At 44.6% G+C, this 13717-nt stretch overlaps 1 long non-coding RNA gene across 1 annotated transcript; it reads right to left on the minus strand.

Moving 5' to 3' along the window:
* Positions 1-12122: 12122 nt before the first annotated feature.
* Positions 12123-13319, minus strand: LOC144372864 (uncharacterized). Its single transcript, XR_013432713.1, has 2 exons — positions 12910-13319; positions 12123-12622 (listed from the first exon to the last, which is right to left on the minus strand). It is a non-coding gene; the product is annotated as an uncharacterized LOC144372864 (long non-coding RNA).
* Between the last annotated feature and the right edge of the window lie 398 nt (positions 13320-13717).

A 13717-nucleotide genomic window follows, 5' to 3' on the forward strand; every position in this document is an offset into this window, starting at 1 on the left:
GAACACTGCACACCTTCAATGTGGTATAGAGAGAAGGATGTGTATGTGCTTTGGTCAGGATGAGAGGGAACTCCTCCCAAACAAAATATACATATTTTACCTCAAATAATACCAGAGTCAGGCACCATTACTGGCTCAAGGATCCTGTGGGACAGTTCCAGGGACCACTGTAATGGTTCTCTAAATTGATAGTATGGTGGAAAGTATAGAGGAAAAATTGACTAGAGCTATTTGGGGGCAACTGATGGTGGTTTGACTCTGGATGGCTACAGTCATGTCCAGTAGAACTGTGGAGATATTTTTGGAGCCAAGTAGAAGGACTTCCTAAGTAACCCAAAGGAAAGCAGCCTCAGAATGACCCTCTGGAGAGTGAGGATAACTGTATGCTGGGTGTGGGAGAAGAAGCAGCACAGAGTCGGGAGAAGCCTGAGCTCAGACCAATTGGGGGTGGGGGTCTCTTCACACTGGAGCCTTCCTTTGACCAACTGTCTTGGCTCAAGTCCTTTCTGCGTCAAGCGTTCCAGCCACACATCACAAAGGCTAAACTCCAGTTCAGCCTTTGGTCCAAGGAGGAGCTGGCTTCTCAGCCAAGCTGCTCTGTGCTGACTAGCATTGGACTAGTGTGGACTTCTGCCTAGTGACGAGCCAAAGGTGCCCTCAATGGGCAGTCTTTTGGCCAAGTGCGGTTGCAGGCCATGCTACAGGGCTCTCTTGGGCTGTCAGACTCCTCTCCGCCTTGCCCGTGAGGCTCCCTCTCCTCACAGGGACCACCCCGCTGCACCTGCCTCTCCCCTCAGCCCTGCCAGCAGGAGTTTCTTCCAGGATCCCCGACCTCAGGGGCCTCCTGCTGCTGGCAGGGACAGAGGCCTGCTCCTCTGTCGGGGGATCCTGCTGCCGGTGTTCTGGGGGTCCTTCCGCAAAAAAAACAGTGCTATCCTGGAAGAACTCGCAGATGTTCGGACCCTAAACAGCAGTAAGGATCCCCCCTCCTGGGCGCAGACCACTCCTCCTGTCTTCAGTTCCTCAGCTCATCCACCAAGCTTAGGGGCCCATGACAGCTGCTCGATGCCCTATTGGTGCATCTAAGGATGCTGAGCTCAGGGCCCAGGAACAGCTCGAAGAAGGCAAGATCCACCAGGAGGAGGAGGAGGTGAAGGAAGTGAAGGAGGAGGACGTGAAGGAGGTGAAGGAGGAGGTGAAGGAGGAGGAGGGGGAGGAGGAGAAGGAGGAGGAGGGGGAGGAGGAGAAGCTGGAGAAGGAGGAGGAGGGGGAGGAGGAGAAGCTGGAGAAGGAGGAGGAGGGGGAGGAGGAGAAGCTGGAGGAGGAGGAGGAGGGGGAGGAGGAGAAGCTGGAGGAGGAGGAGGAGGGGGAGGAGGAGAAGCTGGAGGAGGAGGAGGAGGAGGAGGAGGAGGAGGAGGAGGAGGAGACCTCAGTGCCCTAGAGCCCAGTTCTTGGCCCACAGAGAGAAACAGTATTCCAGAGAGGGCCCAGGTGTCTCCCAAGAACTTGACATATGGGAGCCCTGTCACCTGCAGCTCCCACTGCCCTGCTCAAGGAGTGCTTGTCCTGCTTAAAGCTGAGGGCTGCTTAACACTGGACAAGTAGGCCCAGGAGCTTGTAGGTGAACTGGATCCGCCCACCTCTCCAGCCTCCCAAGCATCCATCCAGGGAGAGCAGGGCCTAAAGCCAACCTGTGTTCTATCCCAGAGTTGGCCCTCACTAACTGCTGCTTCCAGGAGGCCAAATAAAAGAAAACAGCTCATGCCAGTGGCCCTGCCATCACTGATTGCCTGGCATCAGGATGGGCTGCCCCCACCTGCAAAGTGGCCACTTTTATGTACAAAAGGCACCCTGAGGAGGATTCAGAGTGCCAAAAGTAACAAAGTGGAGCCTGAGGCAGAAGTCTCACAGGGCAGAAGAGAGGATCTGGAGTATTGCACCACCACTGTCCATTCATCCTCCCCACCTGCAGGCCCTTCCTGGAATGCAGGCCCCCTCCCCCCACCCACTGACCCCTTTCCCATAGCAACCATCCTTGCTAGCAGGCAGTTGGAATTCCAGCCTGCTGGGCCCCTGAACCTACCCATTCCTCCACCTTCCCCCTCATGTAATAAAGATGAGGGAAAAATCCCAACTTTCATTCCTCTGCCTCTTCCCACTAAACCTCCTTCTCCCTTCAGCCCCAGTCCCCAAGTTGGAGTTACCCCTAATGTGTTTCACCCAACCACACAACTGTCAAGACCTGTGATACCTCCCAGTTCCCACCTCCCCACACCTCATACCCAGGTCCCTTTCCCTTCCAATCCTACCTCTTCCAGAACTGAATCCCCAACCCCCATGTGTATTGATTCTCCTCCTTTCTTCTTTTTATCCTCCTCCTCCTCCTCTCCCTCCTTACCCTCTCCCTATTCCCTCTCCTCCTCCATCTCCTTTTCCTCCTCCTCCTCTTCTTCCTCCTCCTCCTCATGTTTCCTTTCCTTTGGCTGCTCCTCCCGCTGCCCTTCTTCCTTCTTCTCCTCATTCCTTCCTAAGACCCACTCCTGTCCCTTCCACCCACAACCCCAATACCCAGGGCCAACACTCCGCCCCTCCAACCCTCATTGCCATGTCATCGGCTCACCTTTCCCAGAATCCCGCTGTGCTGCCTGAAGACAAGGCCATGGACACTACCACCCCTTCCATTGTGGTCATTTTCAAATCTTTTGTGTCCAGTGACAGCTCTGGCCCACAATGCAGTGTCCATGGCCATAGGCAGCATAGGCAGCCAGCAAAGGGACCAGTCCTCCCCGGCCCCCCAACCCTTCAGTTCTCCCAACCCAACCCCAATATGTCCCATTCTATTGTCCCACCATCCACCCCTCAGCCTGCATCTGGGAACCCTCCTGGACAGCAAAGAGCCTCTCTTCCCAATGCCCCCATGGTTACCATGCTGCCAGTGAAGGACCACTCACCATCCTCCATCCTGGCACAGAGGGCGTCTGCACCACCAACCTCCCAGGCTGCCAGTGAAGAGGCCATGGATACGACCCCTCCTTCAAAGGCTGTCATGTTCTAGTCACCTCCTGCCTGCCAAGTTCTTAGACTGACACAATTTGGTAAGCATGTCAGACACATCGACAGCTATTTGTGTATTGTAGGCCTGATACCACATATTTGGAATCTGATTTCTGCTTGCAATGTCTTCCTAATGTTGCTTTTGAGGTAAAATGTGCTTTGCAAATGTTGGCTTTAGACATAATAGCTGAAGATGTTATCACCATTGAAGCAGCACATATGTGTACATGCGCACACGCACACACACACACACACAAACACACACACAGAGAAATGCCACAGTCTTTGTCTCTAAATTTCAGAAGTAAGCAAATTGAAAATTTTCTACAACTATAAAGGAGACTAAATAGATGTGATAAGTGTATAAACTGTGGGAGCCTAGACTTAAATCAAGCATGGATTAAGACAACAGGCAACTACCAAATTAGGCTATAGACTAGAGGAGAGTATTATGTCAATGTTAGTTTCTTGAATGTAGGAATATTCCAGGGTTATGGGAGAGGATGTGCTATCCTAGACAATTCATAGCAGAGTAAAGGCATTAAGTGTCCAGGGGTATGAGACAAAAATACACTTCTCAAACTGCTTAGAAAGGTTAATTAGGGAAAGAGGTAAGATAAAGTACATGTGGCAAAATGTGAAAAGTCTGTGACCTCTTCTAGAAATTCAAAATAACTCTCATGTCCAGGCAATTTCAGTGGTCTTCCCTCCCCCACTATGAAGAAAAGTTTGGCATTCATTTTCAAATACCCTGACTTCAATAATTCACATGCATAGATGAATATTTCAACTATTATAATATAGACCTGTCTCCGCCATTAATGATATGTTAAAATCTTTAAAAGCTGTTGCTCAACAAGATTGATTCAATAAGATTGGTTAGATCAATTAGGAAAGGCCTTATAAAAATTCTCTTAACAGTCTTATGGAATTCTTAAGTTTGAAAATCCTTCAGAATGAAAAGAAAACATCTAAAATGACTATAAAGCGTAAATCACAGTGGATTGGAACTGATGTAAGAACGAGTGCATGTTGTGTTTACGTAGAAAGCAGAATTGGGCTTTACAGGAGGAAACGTGACCAGGCCAGAAACAGGGCAGCAATGAAGTTATGTAAGTTGTCAACAGTTTGATAGCACCATGACTTTGACCATGAAACTGTTCCATGATGTGTGTCCTCATGAGAACCCTGAGGTGCTGGTTTCCATGACTCTGTACACTATGCTTTGCTTTGCTTCACATTCTCTATATTGAAGAAGCTGGAGTAGAGCAGCTTTGTATTTCTCAAAAACATTACATTTATCTGTCATCTCATCCCCCTAATATTTCAGGTTGCTTAAAAGATAACAAAATACTATTTGATAACATATGTTAAAGGAGGAGAAAATGCAAAACTAGAGGTAGAAACATAAACAAGGAGTAGAAAGAGGCCACTCTGTAAATGCTTGCCATAATGCCATTGACCTTGTTCTGAATAAACTTGGGGTCAATTGAAGGTATTTTTTGTTTGATTACTTTTCAGGTTTTATTTTATTTTTATTCTAATTTTTATACATGACAGCAGAATGCATTATAGCTCATATCACACATATATAGAGAGCACATTTTTTCATATCTCTGGTTGTATACAAAGTATATCCACACCATTTGTGTTTTCATACATGTACTTAGGGTAATGATATCCATCTCGTTATGCCATCTTTTTTACTCTTAGGCTCCCTCTCTTCCCCTCCCACCCCTCTGCCCAATCTTGAGTTCATCTAATCCTCCCATGCTCCCCCTCCAAATCCCACTATGAATCAGCCTCCTTATATCAGAGAATATATTTTGCATTTGGTTTTGGGGGGATTTTCTAACTTCACTTACCATTATATTCTCCAACTCCACCCATTCACCTGAAAATGCCATGATTTTGTTCTCTTTTGTTGTTGAGTAGTATTCCATTGTGTACATATACCATATTTTCTTTATCTATTCATCTACTGACAGGCATTTGAGTTGGTTCCACAGTTTAGCTATTGTGAATTCTGCTACTAGAAACAGCAGAATTCACAATAGCTGTTGTGGCTCTGTCCCTATAGTATGATGCTTTTAAGTCCTTTGGGCATAGACCAAGGAGTGGGAGAGCTGGATCAAATGGTGATTTCATTCCCATTTTCCCAAGGATTCTCCATATTGCTTTCCATATTGGCTACACCAATTGGGAGTCCCATGAACAATGTATGAATGTGCCTTTTTCCCCACATCCTTGCCAACACCTATTGTTGTTTGTATTCTTAATAGCTGCCATTCTGATTGGAGTGAGATGAGATCTTAGAGTAGTTTTGATTTGCATTTCTCTAATTGGTAAAGATGTAGAGCTTTTTAAAATACATGTGTTGATTGATTGTATATCATCTTCTGAGAGGTGCCTCCTCAGTTTCTTAGCCCATTTGTTGATTGGGCTATTTGGTTTTGTGGTGTTTAGTTTTTTGGGTTCTCTATATATCCTAGAGATTAGGGCTCTATCTGATGTGTGACTGTTAAAAATTTGATCCCAAAATGGAGGTTCTCTATTCACCTTGCTGATTGTTTCCTTTGCTGAGAAGATTTTTAGTTTAATCCATCCCTTTTATTTGATTTTAATTGTTCCACTATAAGTGTCTTATGAGGGAAGCTGGGGCTTAATCCAACATGATGGAGAATTCTGCCTACTTTTGCTTCTAGTAGATACAGTCTCTGTTTAATTTTGATCCACTTTGCATTGAGTTTTCTTCATGGTGAGAGATAGGGGTTCAATGTCATTTTGTGGCATATGGATTTCGAATTTTCACAGCACCATTTGTCAAAGAGGCTATCTTTTCTCCAATGTTCATTTTTGGTGCCTTGGTCTCATATAAGATAGCTGTAATTATGTGGGTTACTCGCTGTGTCTTTTATTCTGTACCATTGATGTATGAGGCGATTTTGATGCCAATGCCATGCTGTTTGGGTCACTATTGCTCTGTAGTATAGTTCAAGGTCCTCAGCCTGCCTTCTCTCATTCATGCTCCCTGAGGGCAGAATATGTAGGTCACTGCAGTGCAGTCCCAGTAGAGATCAGAGCTGTGAGGGGGTGTCAGTGATGCAGCATGCAGCAGGGACAACAGACACCATGCAATAGGGCCCATGGAGCATGTCCCTGTACTGGTCCATAGTGGAAATAACCCATATCAGTGCCAGGTCAGAACTTTGTCTTTTTCATTTATCTTAGTTGGCAAACACAGGGATGCTGAACTCTCTTTGCTTTTGGATATAGAGTGACACAAGATTCCAGCAAAAAAGAAAAAACAAACCATCACTTGTGAAAGGACACATTTTATTCAAAATATTTCCATTAGTCTGGCCTCATATAGTTTCACTCAAGAGACCATTCTTATTGCTCTCAGCATGGTTTCAATGGGCTTTTTGTAATACAGGACAAATAATATTTGAACAGGACACTATGAAGTGTTACAGTGTTCAATATGAGGTGTCCCACACAAGCTCCTGTGTGAGACAATGCAAGAAATATTTAAGGCGAAAAGATAGAGTTACAGGAGCTTTAATGCATGCATAGGATTAAATGAGAGACCAGTATAAGCTGGTAGGTATTGGCTAGAAGAAGTAGTTCCATGTGAACGTGCATGGGGGTTTCCATTTTGTGCCTGGTGAATTGCCGCCTCTGTGCTTCCAAGTGGCCATGCCTGAGCTGCTTTCTTAAACAACACTTTTCTGACAGGATGTTTGGCCTCATATTGTGCCCAGAGATAGGAACACAGCTGACTATGAATTACCTTTGAATCCAAGAAAGATAAATTTTTCCTCCTCTAATTATTCTAGTCATCTCTTTCATACAGACAAAAAAAAAAGCCACCTAGAATAGAAATAGGTGTCAACAGGTGAGTTGTTTGCAGTGACTTGCCTAAATATTTGGTTCAGAAACTTGTGGGGACTTTGATAATTGGGATAGATACTTTGAATAGTTTAGAGATGTATGCTGGAAAAGCTTTGAACATTGTTAATGAACTTATCATGTGATTCTGGTGGAAGCTATAAACAACAATGCTGATAGGATTGTTGCTAGGAAATACTGTGCTCATGAGTTTGCACAGGAGGAGGATTCTGCTGGAAAAGGGAGTAGAAGACATTTATGTTACATTCTGTCAAAGATGTTGTCTACTTTATGCTTATGTCCTATCGCATTCCTGTGGCTAAATTTAGAGGTGATATACTCATTACTCTGATGGAAGAAATGTCAAGGAAGCACAGCATTCAAGCAATGATATCGATGTTTCTAGCAGCTTTTATTCATGTTTACTGGGAGAATGTGGAGCACAAGGAAGAGTGTAAGCTTGCATTTTGGTCAGAAAAGGGGGAGTAATTCTGGGCCTCAGGAATTGTGGTTGTTAATGCATTACAGTCACCAAAGAGATTCTAAAAAATTACACAGACACAGTAGAGAAGTGGCTTAAGGTCATTTCAGGAATTGGCCAGATTCACAAATCATGTTCACAAGGTATGAATATACAAATTCCACTGAGAAGAGAAACTACTAGGAAGTTTGTTCTCCATGCTCACTCAGCCACACAAAACTCGCCCCTTCCATGTTCCTCAGAGGCTTGGCTACTGCTTGAGATGGGGGCAGACAGTGGCTTCAAGCATGTGGTGCTGGTTCTGCAGGAATGCAGAATCCTGGAGTTAGATGGTCATAAAGGCTTCCATAGGATTGCAAAGGTCGGCCAGGAAGGTCAAAGTGTAACAAAGTGAGAATTTATGTAAGTAGGCCCTGAGAAGGTCATGTGTGTAGTTGTGGAAGGAAGTTAAATCTTCAGTAGTGACCCCTGGGACTGAGAGATGGTGGCAATGTGGACTATATGTCAGGAGATTTCTGGCTAAGGATACAGTTAGCCTATGTGAGAGGACATGGGTCAAGGCTGCCCAAGTCCTTTGGAGCCCACTGTCCACAACATGTGCCCAGATGCTGAGCATGGGGAAAGAGGTGTTGTTAGCCCAGCTACATTTAGGTTTTGATCATAGCCAGCTTTACTTTCTGTGTGTCTATTTCTCCCTTTGGAATGGAAATACCTACTCTGTGCCACTGTACCTTAGTTATACATGAGTTGATTTTGATTCCTACAAGGTCTGAAAACCAAAAGTCTAATTTGAGTCCCAGAAGAGACTCTGAACTTGCAGTTTGGAGCAGTGCTAAAACTATTTAGATTTGGGCATCTACTGTAAATATACTGCACACATTTTCCAGGGTGAGATGTTAATAGCTTTGGGGGATCATGGGTGGCATGTAAAATTTTGGAGTTCAGTGTACCTCAAAAGCTGAAGTGAGTCAATGTGGGAATAATCAGAGGTGAAATGATCACATTATGAGTTTGGATTTATTCATGGATTATGGCACCATTGGGTGGATTCATAATTTGGAAGAAGTGCTGCATTGGTTGGTAAATGGAGAATGTGCGTGTCTGGAAGAAGGAGGTCCCTGCGGGCATGTACTTGGAGTTTATATTTTGCCACTTGGTCCTCCTTTCTTTCTGCTTCATAGAAGCTATGGGTTTAGAGGCTTCTTGCAAACTACCCTTCTTCCATGATAGTTTTTCTCACATCATGACCAGAGCAATGGAGCTGGCTTCCCATAGGCTGAGACCTCTGAAACTCAAAATTTCTGCATCAACATGGGTCAGAGCAGAGCAGACAGCCTAACATAGACAAGGAGATCTCTGAGAAATGTTGTCCTTGGCAACAGCAGGAATACACCTATCAATAACTATGCAGAAAACTCAATGCAAACTCAATGCAAAGTGGATCACAGCCAATGCAATATGGCAAGGAAAACAAGTGACAAGGCCCAAAGGAGCTTAAAAAGAGAATACAAAATTTTTGTTTCAGATGATATAATTTATGGGTTTAGAAATCCAAAGGAGTCCAAATAGTCAGAATTAGTAAATAAATATTGCAAGAATAATATAAAACAAATAATAAAATTCAATATGTTTTGGCATATCAGAAACAAAATATGCAGAACAAAAATACTAAATTGATGTATTTTCTGATAGCATCAAATAAACAAATACCTAGAAATTAATGTAATGAAAGATGTATATGACCTTTATGATAGTGCAACACAAAGCACAGGTGGTAAAATGTTAACTGTTTATGATGAGATAAAATTTTTATGGAAATCTCAACATTACCACATTTTATTTTCTTTCTTTCATGAACACATTAGATTAGAAATACAAAAACCCAAACCAAAGCGGGTCTTTCACAGACAGTTTGAAAATAATTATGATTTTTTTTTTTTTAGAAAAGTCCTACTTACAAAAGGAAACATCCATATTTGTTAATATAAAAATGACAGTTTTTCTTTTATTAATAAATAGATTTAATGTAATTTAAATTAAAATTCCAAGAGCATATTTGAGTGTGTAGTAATTCAGACCTGAGTCTGAAGGTCATGTGGAATTGCAGACCCCAGGGAAGAGCCTAGGCAGGGGGAAGCCGCAGCGGCCTCCCTGCAGCACGGAGGCGCAGCTCTTTATCAAAGGCTGTACAGGACATGGCTGCCAGCTTGGACAGATGCAGTAGGACCACACTGAGCTTCCCCAGACAAGCCCACACCTGTCCAACCACCTGACTACAGCAAAAGACACACCGCACACGCAGAGTGGGAGCAAATGGCATAGTCTAGTAGCAGCCCTAAGTGGCTCCTGTGGTGCGTCCCTCCACATGCAAATGGCAGCCAAAGAGGGATGTTAGCATTAATATCCCAGGTTAACAATGCATTGGTACCCAGAACCTAGAAGGACATCTTCATGGGCTCTGAGTAACTAAAACCTTATACTTGGTGCTAAAATCGTGAAGCATGAAGGACAGAGAAGAGCCACATTGGACCACTTCCCGGCTAAGAGCATCCATTCCCAAGAAGACGCAGTAATGCAGTGGAAGACACACACACAGTGAGGCAGGAAAGAGTGGAATCCACATGGCACATGTGCCTAGGTCCTAGGTGGAGTGTGTGCGAGTCAGTCAGAGGTACAGGTGGCTCAGAAGGCCCTCAACCTGGGACCTTTCATGAAAGCCAACATCCAAATGGTCAAACTCACACGGGGGTCTGCTGCACGCCGTTGGTCATCAGAGGGATGAAATGACACCATCATTCATGTGCACCAGGAGGTCCAAATGTGGATGATGGGCAGGAGCAGGCCTTGACCTAGCCGCGGAGTGGATGAGGCTCATGCTGTGCTTGTGAGCGTGTACTGGGAACAGCCTGTTTGGGAGAATCTTTGCTGAAGTTCTCCACAGCTCAACAAGCCCACATCTTACACAAGCAATTTCATCCCTCCGTTGGCACCTGCACACGTAGATTCTTCAAAAGACACATCAAAAGCTTGTACCAGCATTATTCACTATGTTGGAGCTAGAAATATCCCAGATGTCCATGAATAATGGAAAGGAAACATCACGCTCCATGTATTGAACAATGAAGTGCTCGGAGCAGTAGAGCCCTCACCTACGATGCCCGAAGCACCGCAGCTGCATGCTGGGATGAAACCTCAGGGCACGAAGGACAGAGGCAGAACTCCCACGGAGTGGGCAGCAGTGGGCTTCCCCAGGATGAGGGACCCGCATCGTCCTGACCTCAGTGCTGACTCCTGCAGGAGGACGTCCACCTGGTGGAGGGTCACGCACCAGTGCATCTAGGTTCCACTCCCCCTTCTGTGTGGGTGCCAGACTTCAAAAGTTCATGGACAAGTTAACCCCTCTTTATGTCAGAAAGAATTTCCTAAATTCAGAAGATAACTAGGCATCTTTACCAAACAATAATGTTTATTAAACAACAACAACAAAAAACATAGAAATACCCAGAAAAAAAATGAATCTAAGGTGGAGCAGCTTAGAAACAGTCCCTTGAAGTAGGAAAAAAATGAGATATAAAAGTCAGCTGCCAACACTTCTGTTCAGTGTTATATTGAAAATACCAACCAGCACAAAAACAATGAAAAACAATTAAAAAAATAGAGATGCAGGATTTCAATGGATATGCTAAAATTACCATTATTTGTAGAGTCAATAATTGTTTATAAAAAAACTCAATACATGGAAGAACTTTTAAAAATGATAGAAGGGTTTAGCAAGGAACATTAGATAAAAATTCAAGAAATCTGAGTTGAAAGATTCAAGCATTGATATTTGTTTATTAGTGGTCATCAACGTGCCCCACTCATAAGATGTTAGCAATAAGGAAAGCTATGTTAAAATCACAAATTTTCTATAAATTTTAAAACTGCTGGGGCTGGGGATATGGCTCAAGTGGTAGCGCGCTCTCCTGGAATGCATGCAGCCCGGGTTCGATCCTCAGCACCACATACAAAGATGTTGTGCCCGCCGATAACTAAAAAATAAATAATAAAATTTTTTTTCTCTCTCTCTACCTCTCTCTCTTTAAAAAAAAAAACTGCTTTCAAATAAAGGCTTATTTTTTAAAATGCCATCTTAGTGGATAAGAAGATCTACCAGCATAAAGCTGTCAATCATTCCTAGTGTGATATGATCTTTAGATTCAAATCACTTTCCCCAAATACCTAAAAAGGATATTAACAGAACTTTAAGATGATTCTAAGATTCATACAGAAAAGTAAAGGTATAGGAAATCCAGGATGATTCTGAATGAGATGGACGAGGAAAGGAAACAGACTTGTTTTCCTCCACTTTTACAGAAAGTCCTAATATTCTGGTAAGGGGTCACGGGGGTGGGGGGGGAGGGAACATAAGATATGGATCCCAGAAGCAAACTCATGATATAAATGAAGCTTCAGATTATGATAGGAGGAGCACCTTAATAAATAGGAGAAAATGGGGCTGTTGGTAAGCAGAATGGAAAATAAAATGAACCCCTACCTCACTCCATAGACACAACCAGCTCCAAATGTATTTATTTAATGATGGCAAAAACAAAACTGCCAATCTTCTCATGGAAAAAAATAACAGAGTTTCTTTTGGAATTCAGAATAGGGAAAGATTTATTCAATGCACTAATAAAAACTAGAAATAAATAGATTAGTGTATTTAATTTGTTTTTATTTAAATGTTGTATCCAGGCAAACGCATACAGGGCCAGAAGATGTAGAAGAGACCTCAGGCTTGTTAGTAAATGGGTCCCTTTCTACAAACATTTGATTGACAAGTTTGCTAAATAACAACTGGAGGATGGGAGTGCCCAGGGTGCTCTCTTTGTTTCGGGTGGGAGAGAAAATTGTGGATCCCCCGTGAGAGCAGCTAGCATTAGCTTTTGAAGGTGACTATTCAGACGCTCTCTGGCCCTCAGGTCTGTGTGCACATTCCAGGAGGGGCTCACAGGCCTACAGCAGCCGTGGTGTCCAGGGGTGTCGTGTGAGTCCCCAGCTTGCCCTGTGAAGCCCAGGACGCTCTGCCTCTACCTCAGTTCTTCAGATTGCCCTGCAGGGTCTCAGCCTTGGAGACCTCTGGGGGTCCAGGCGTGCTCCTGTTCGCGATCCAAATACAGCACTTCTGTTCTGCTGGGCTGACATTCCAGGGTCCTGGTCCAAATGACAAAATGCAGGTTGAGCTACTTGTACCTGCAGCGCAGGACATAGGGCCTGCTCACGGGGTGAAGGCTAAGGTCACACACAGGCAGGGTCTTCCTGACTGGGTGGGCTCCTCCTGGCCACCGTGTGGCTAAAGGTTTTCACACAACTCGGGACAGAAAGGACACGGGTAAAATGAGAGGCAATGGCAGGGTCCCCATTGACAAGGGACCAAAACAAGGACACAAAAGAACTGGAGGTGCCAGGCCCTGATGGGAGGCCCAGTCCTAGAAAATCACCTCGGAACGTGGAAGGGGTGCAGGATGGTCTGAGAGGGAGGAGCAGTGGAGTAGAATCCAGAAGCACCATGTATCTCCCCACGTTGATAGTCCTCCATCAGGGAGGCTTTTGATCAATGGAAACATTTGCACAGCAATGAACGCGGGAGTTAATCCTGGAACCAATGAAGACTGCTGCTCCTGAGGACTGCGTTTTATAGAAGTCGGTGCCTCGTGATGTTGGTCTCACCGTGGGCAGCGTTCTTTGTAAAGTAGGACCCTCACGTCCATTTTCCTCCCAACAATTCGTAAGACGCAGCGTGTACTTGATTTCTATACCTTTAAGCATTTGTGTTTCAGTTGAGGGGCATCTATATTTATCAGTTTCATTAGAAATATATGATTGAGTTGCATGTTTTTTTTATCAGATTGTTGACACTTCAAACTGAACGTCTGCCGTTGGGCCTTTCTTAAAGTAAGCAGGTTGACCCTCCATGTCGGCAGGCTCTGTCCAGGATGCCCACCACCTAAGCCGGGACCCTTACCACCTCAAGTGTGCCGCTCACAGCCTGCGCACACCCTCCCAGGGAGTGTCAGTCACCTCTGGACGACTTACGTACTCAGCAAGCGTCCGTGCGGAATAGGAAGTTGTCACAGGGCACTGTCACATGGCACTGCCACAGGGACTAGGCAGTTTGCACATGTTCAGGACAGACTTTTTTTTTTCTCAAATGATTTGGACCCTCAGTTGGTTGTCTCAACAGGAAGGACCCACAGCACTCTGTACCCTCAGGGTTGTCACTGCCATCTCCCGGTGTCCCCCTGTAGC

This window comes from Ictidomys tridecemlineatus, unplaced genomic scaffold (assembly GCF_052094955.1).
Source record: "Ictidomys tridecemlineatus isolate mIctTri1 unplaced genomic scaffold, mIctTri1.hap1 Scaffold_178, whole genome shotgun sequence".
Classification (NCBI taxonomy): domain Eukaryota; kingdom Metazoa; phylum Chordata; class Mammalia; order Rodentia; family Sciuridae; genus Ictidomys; species Ictidomys tridecemlineatus.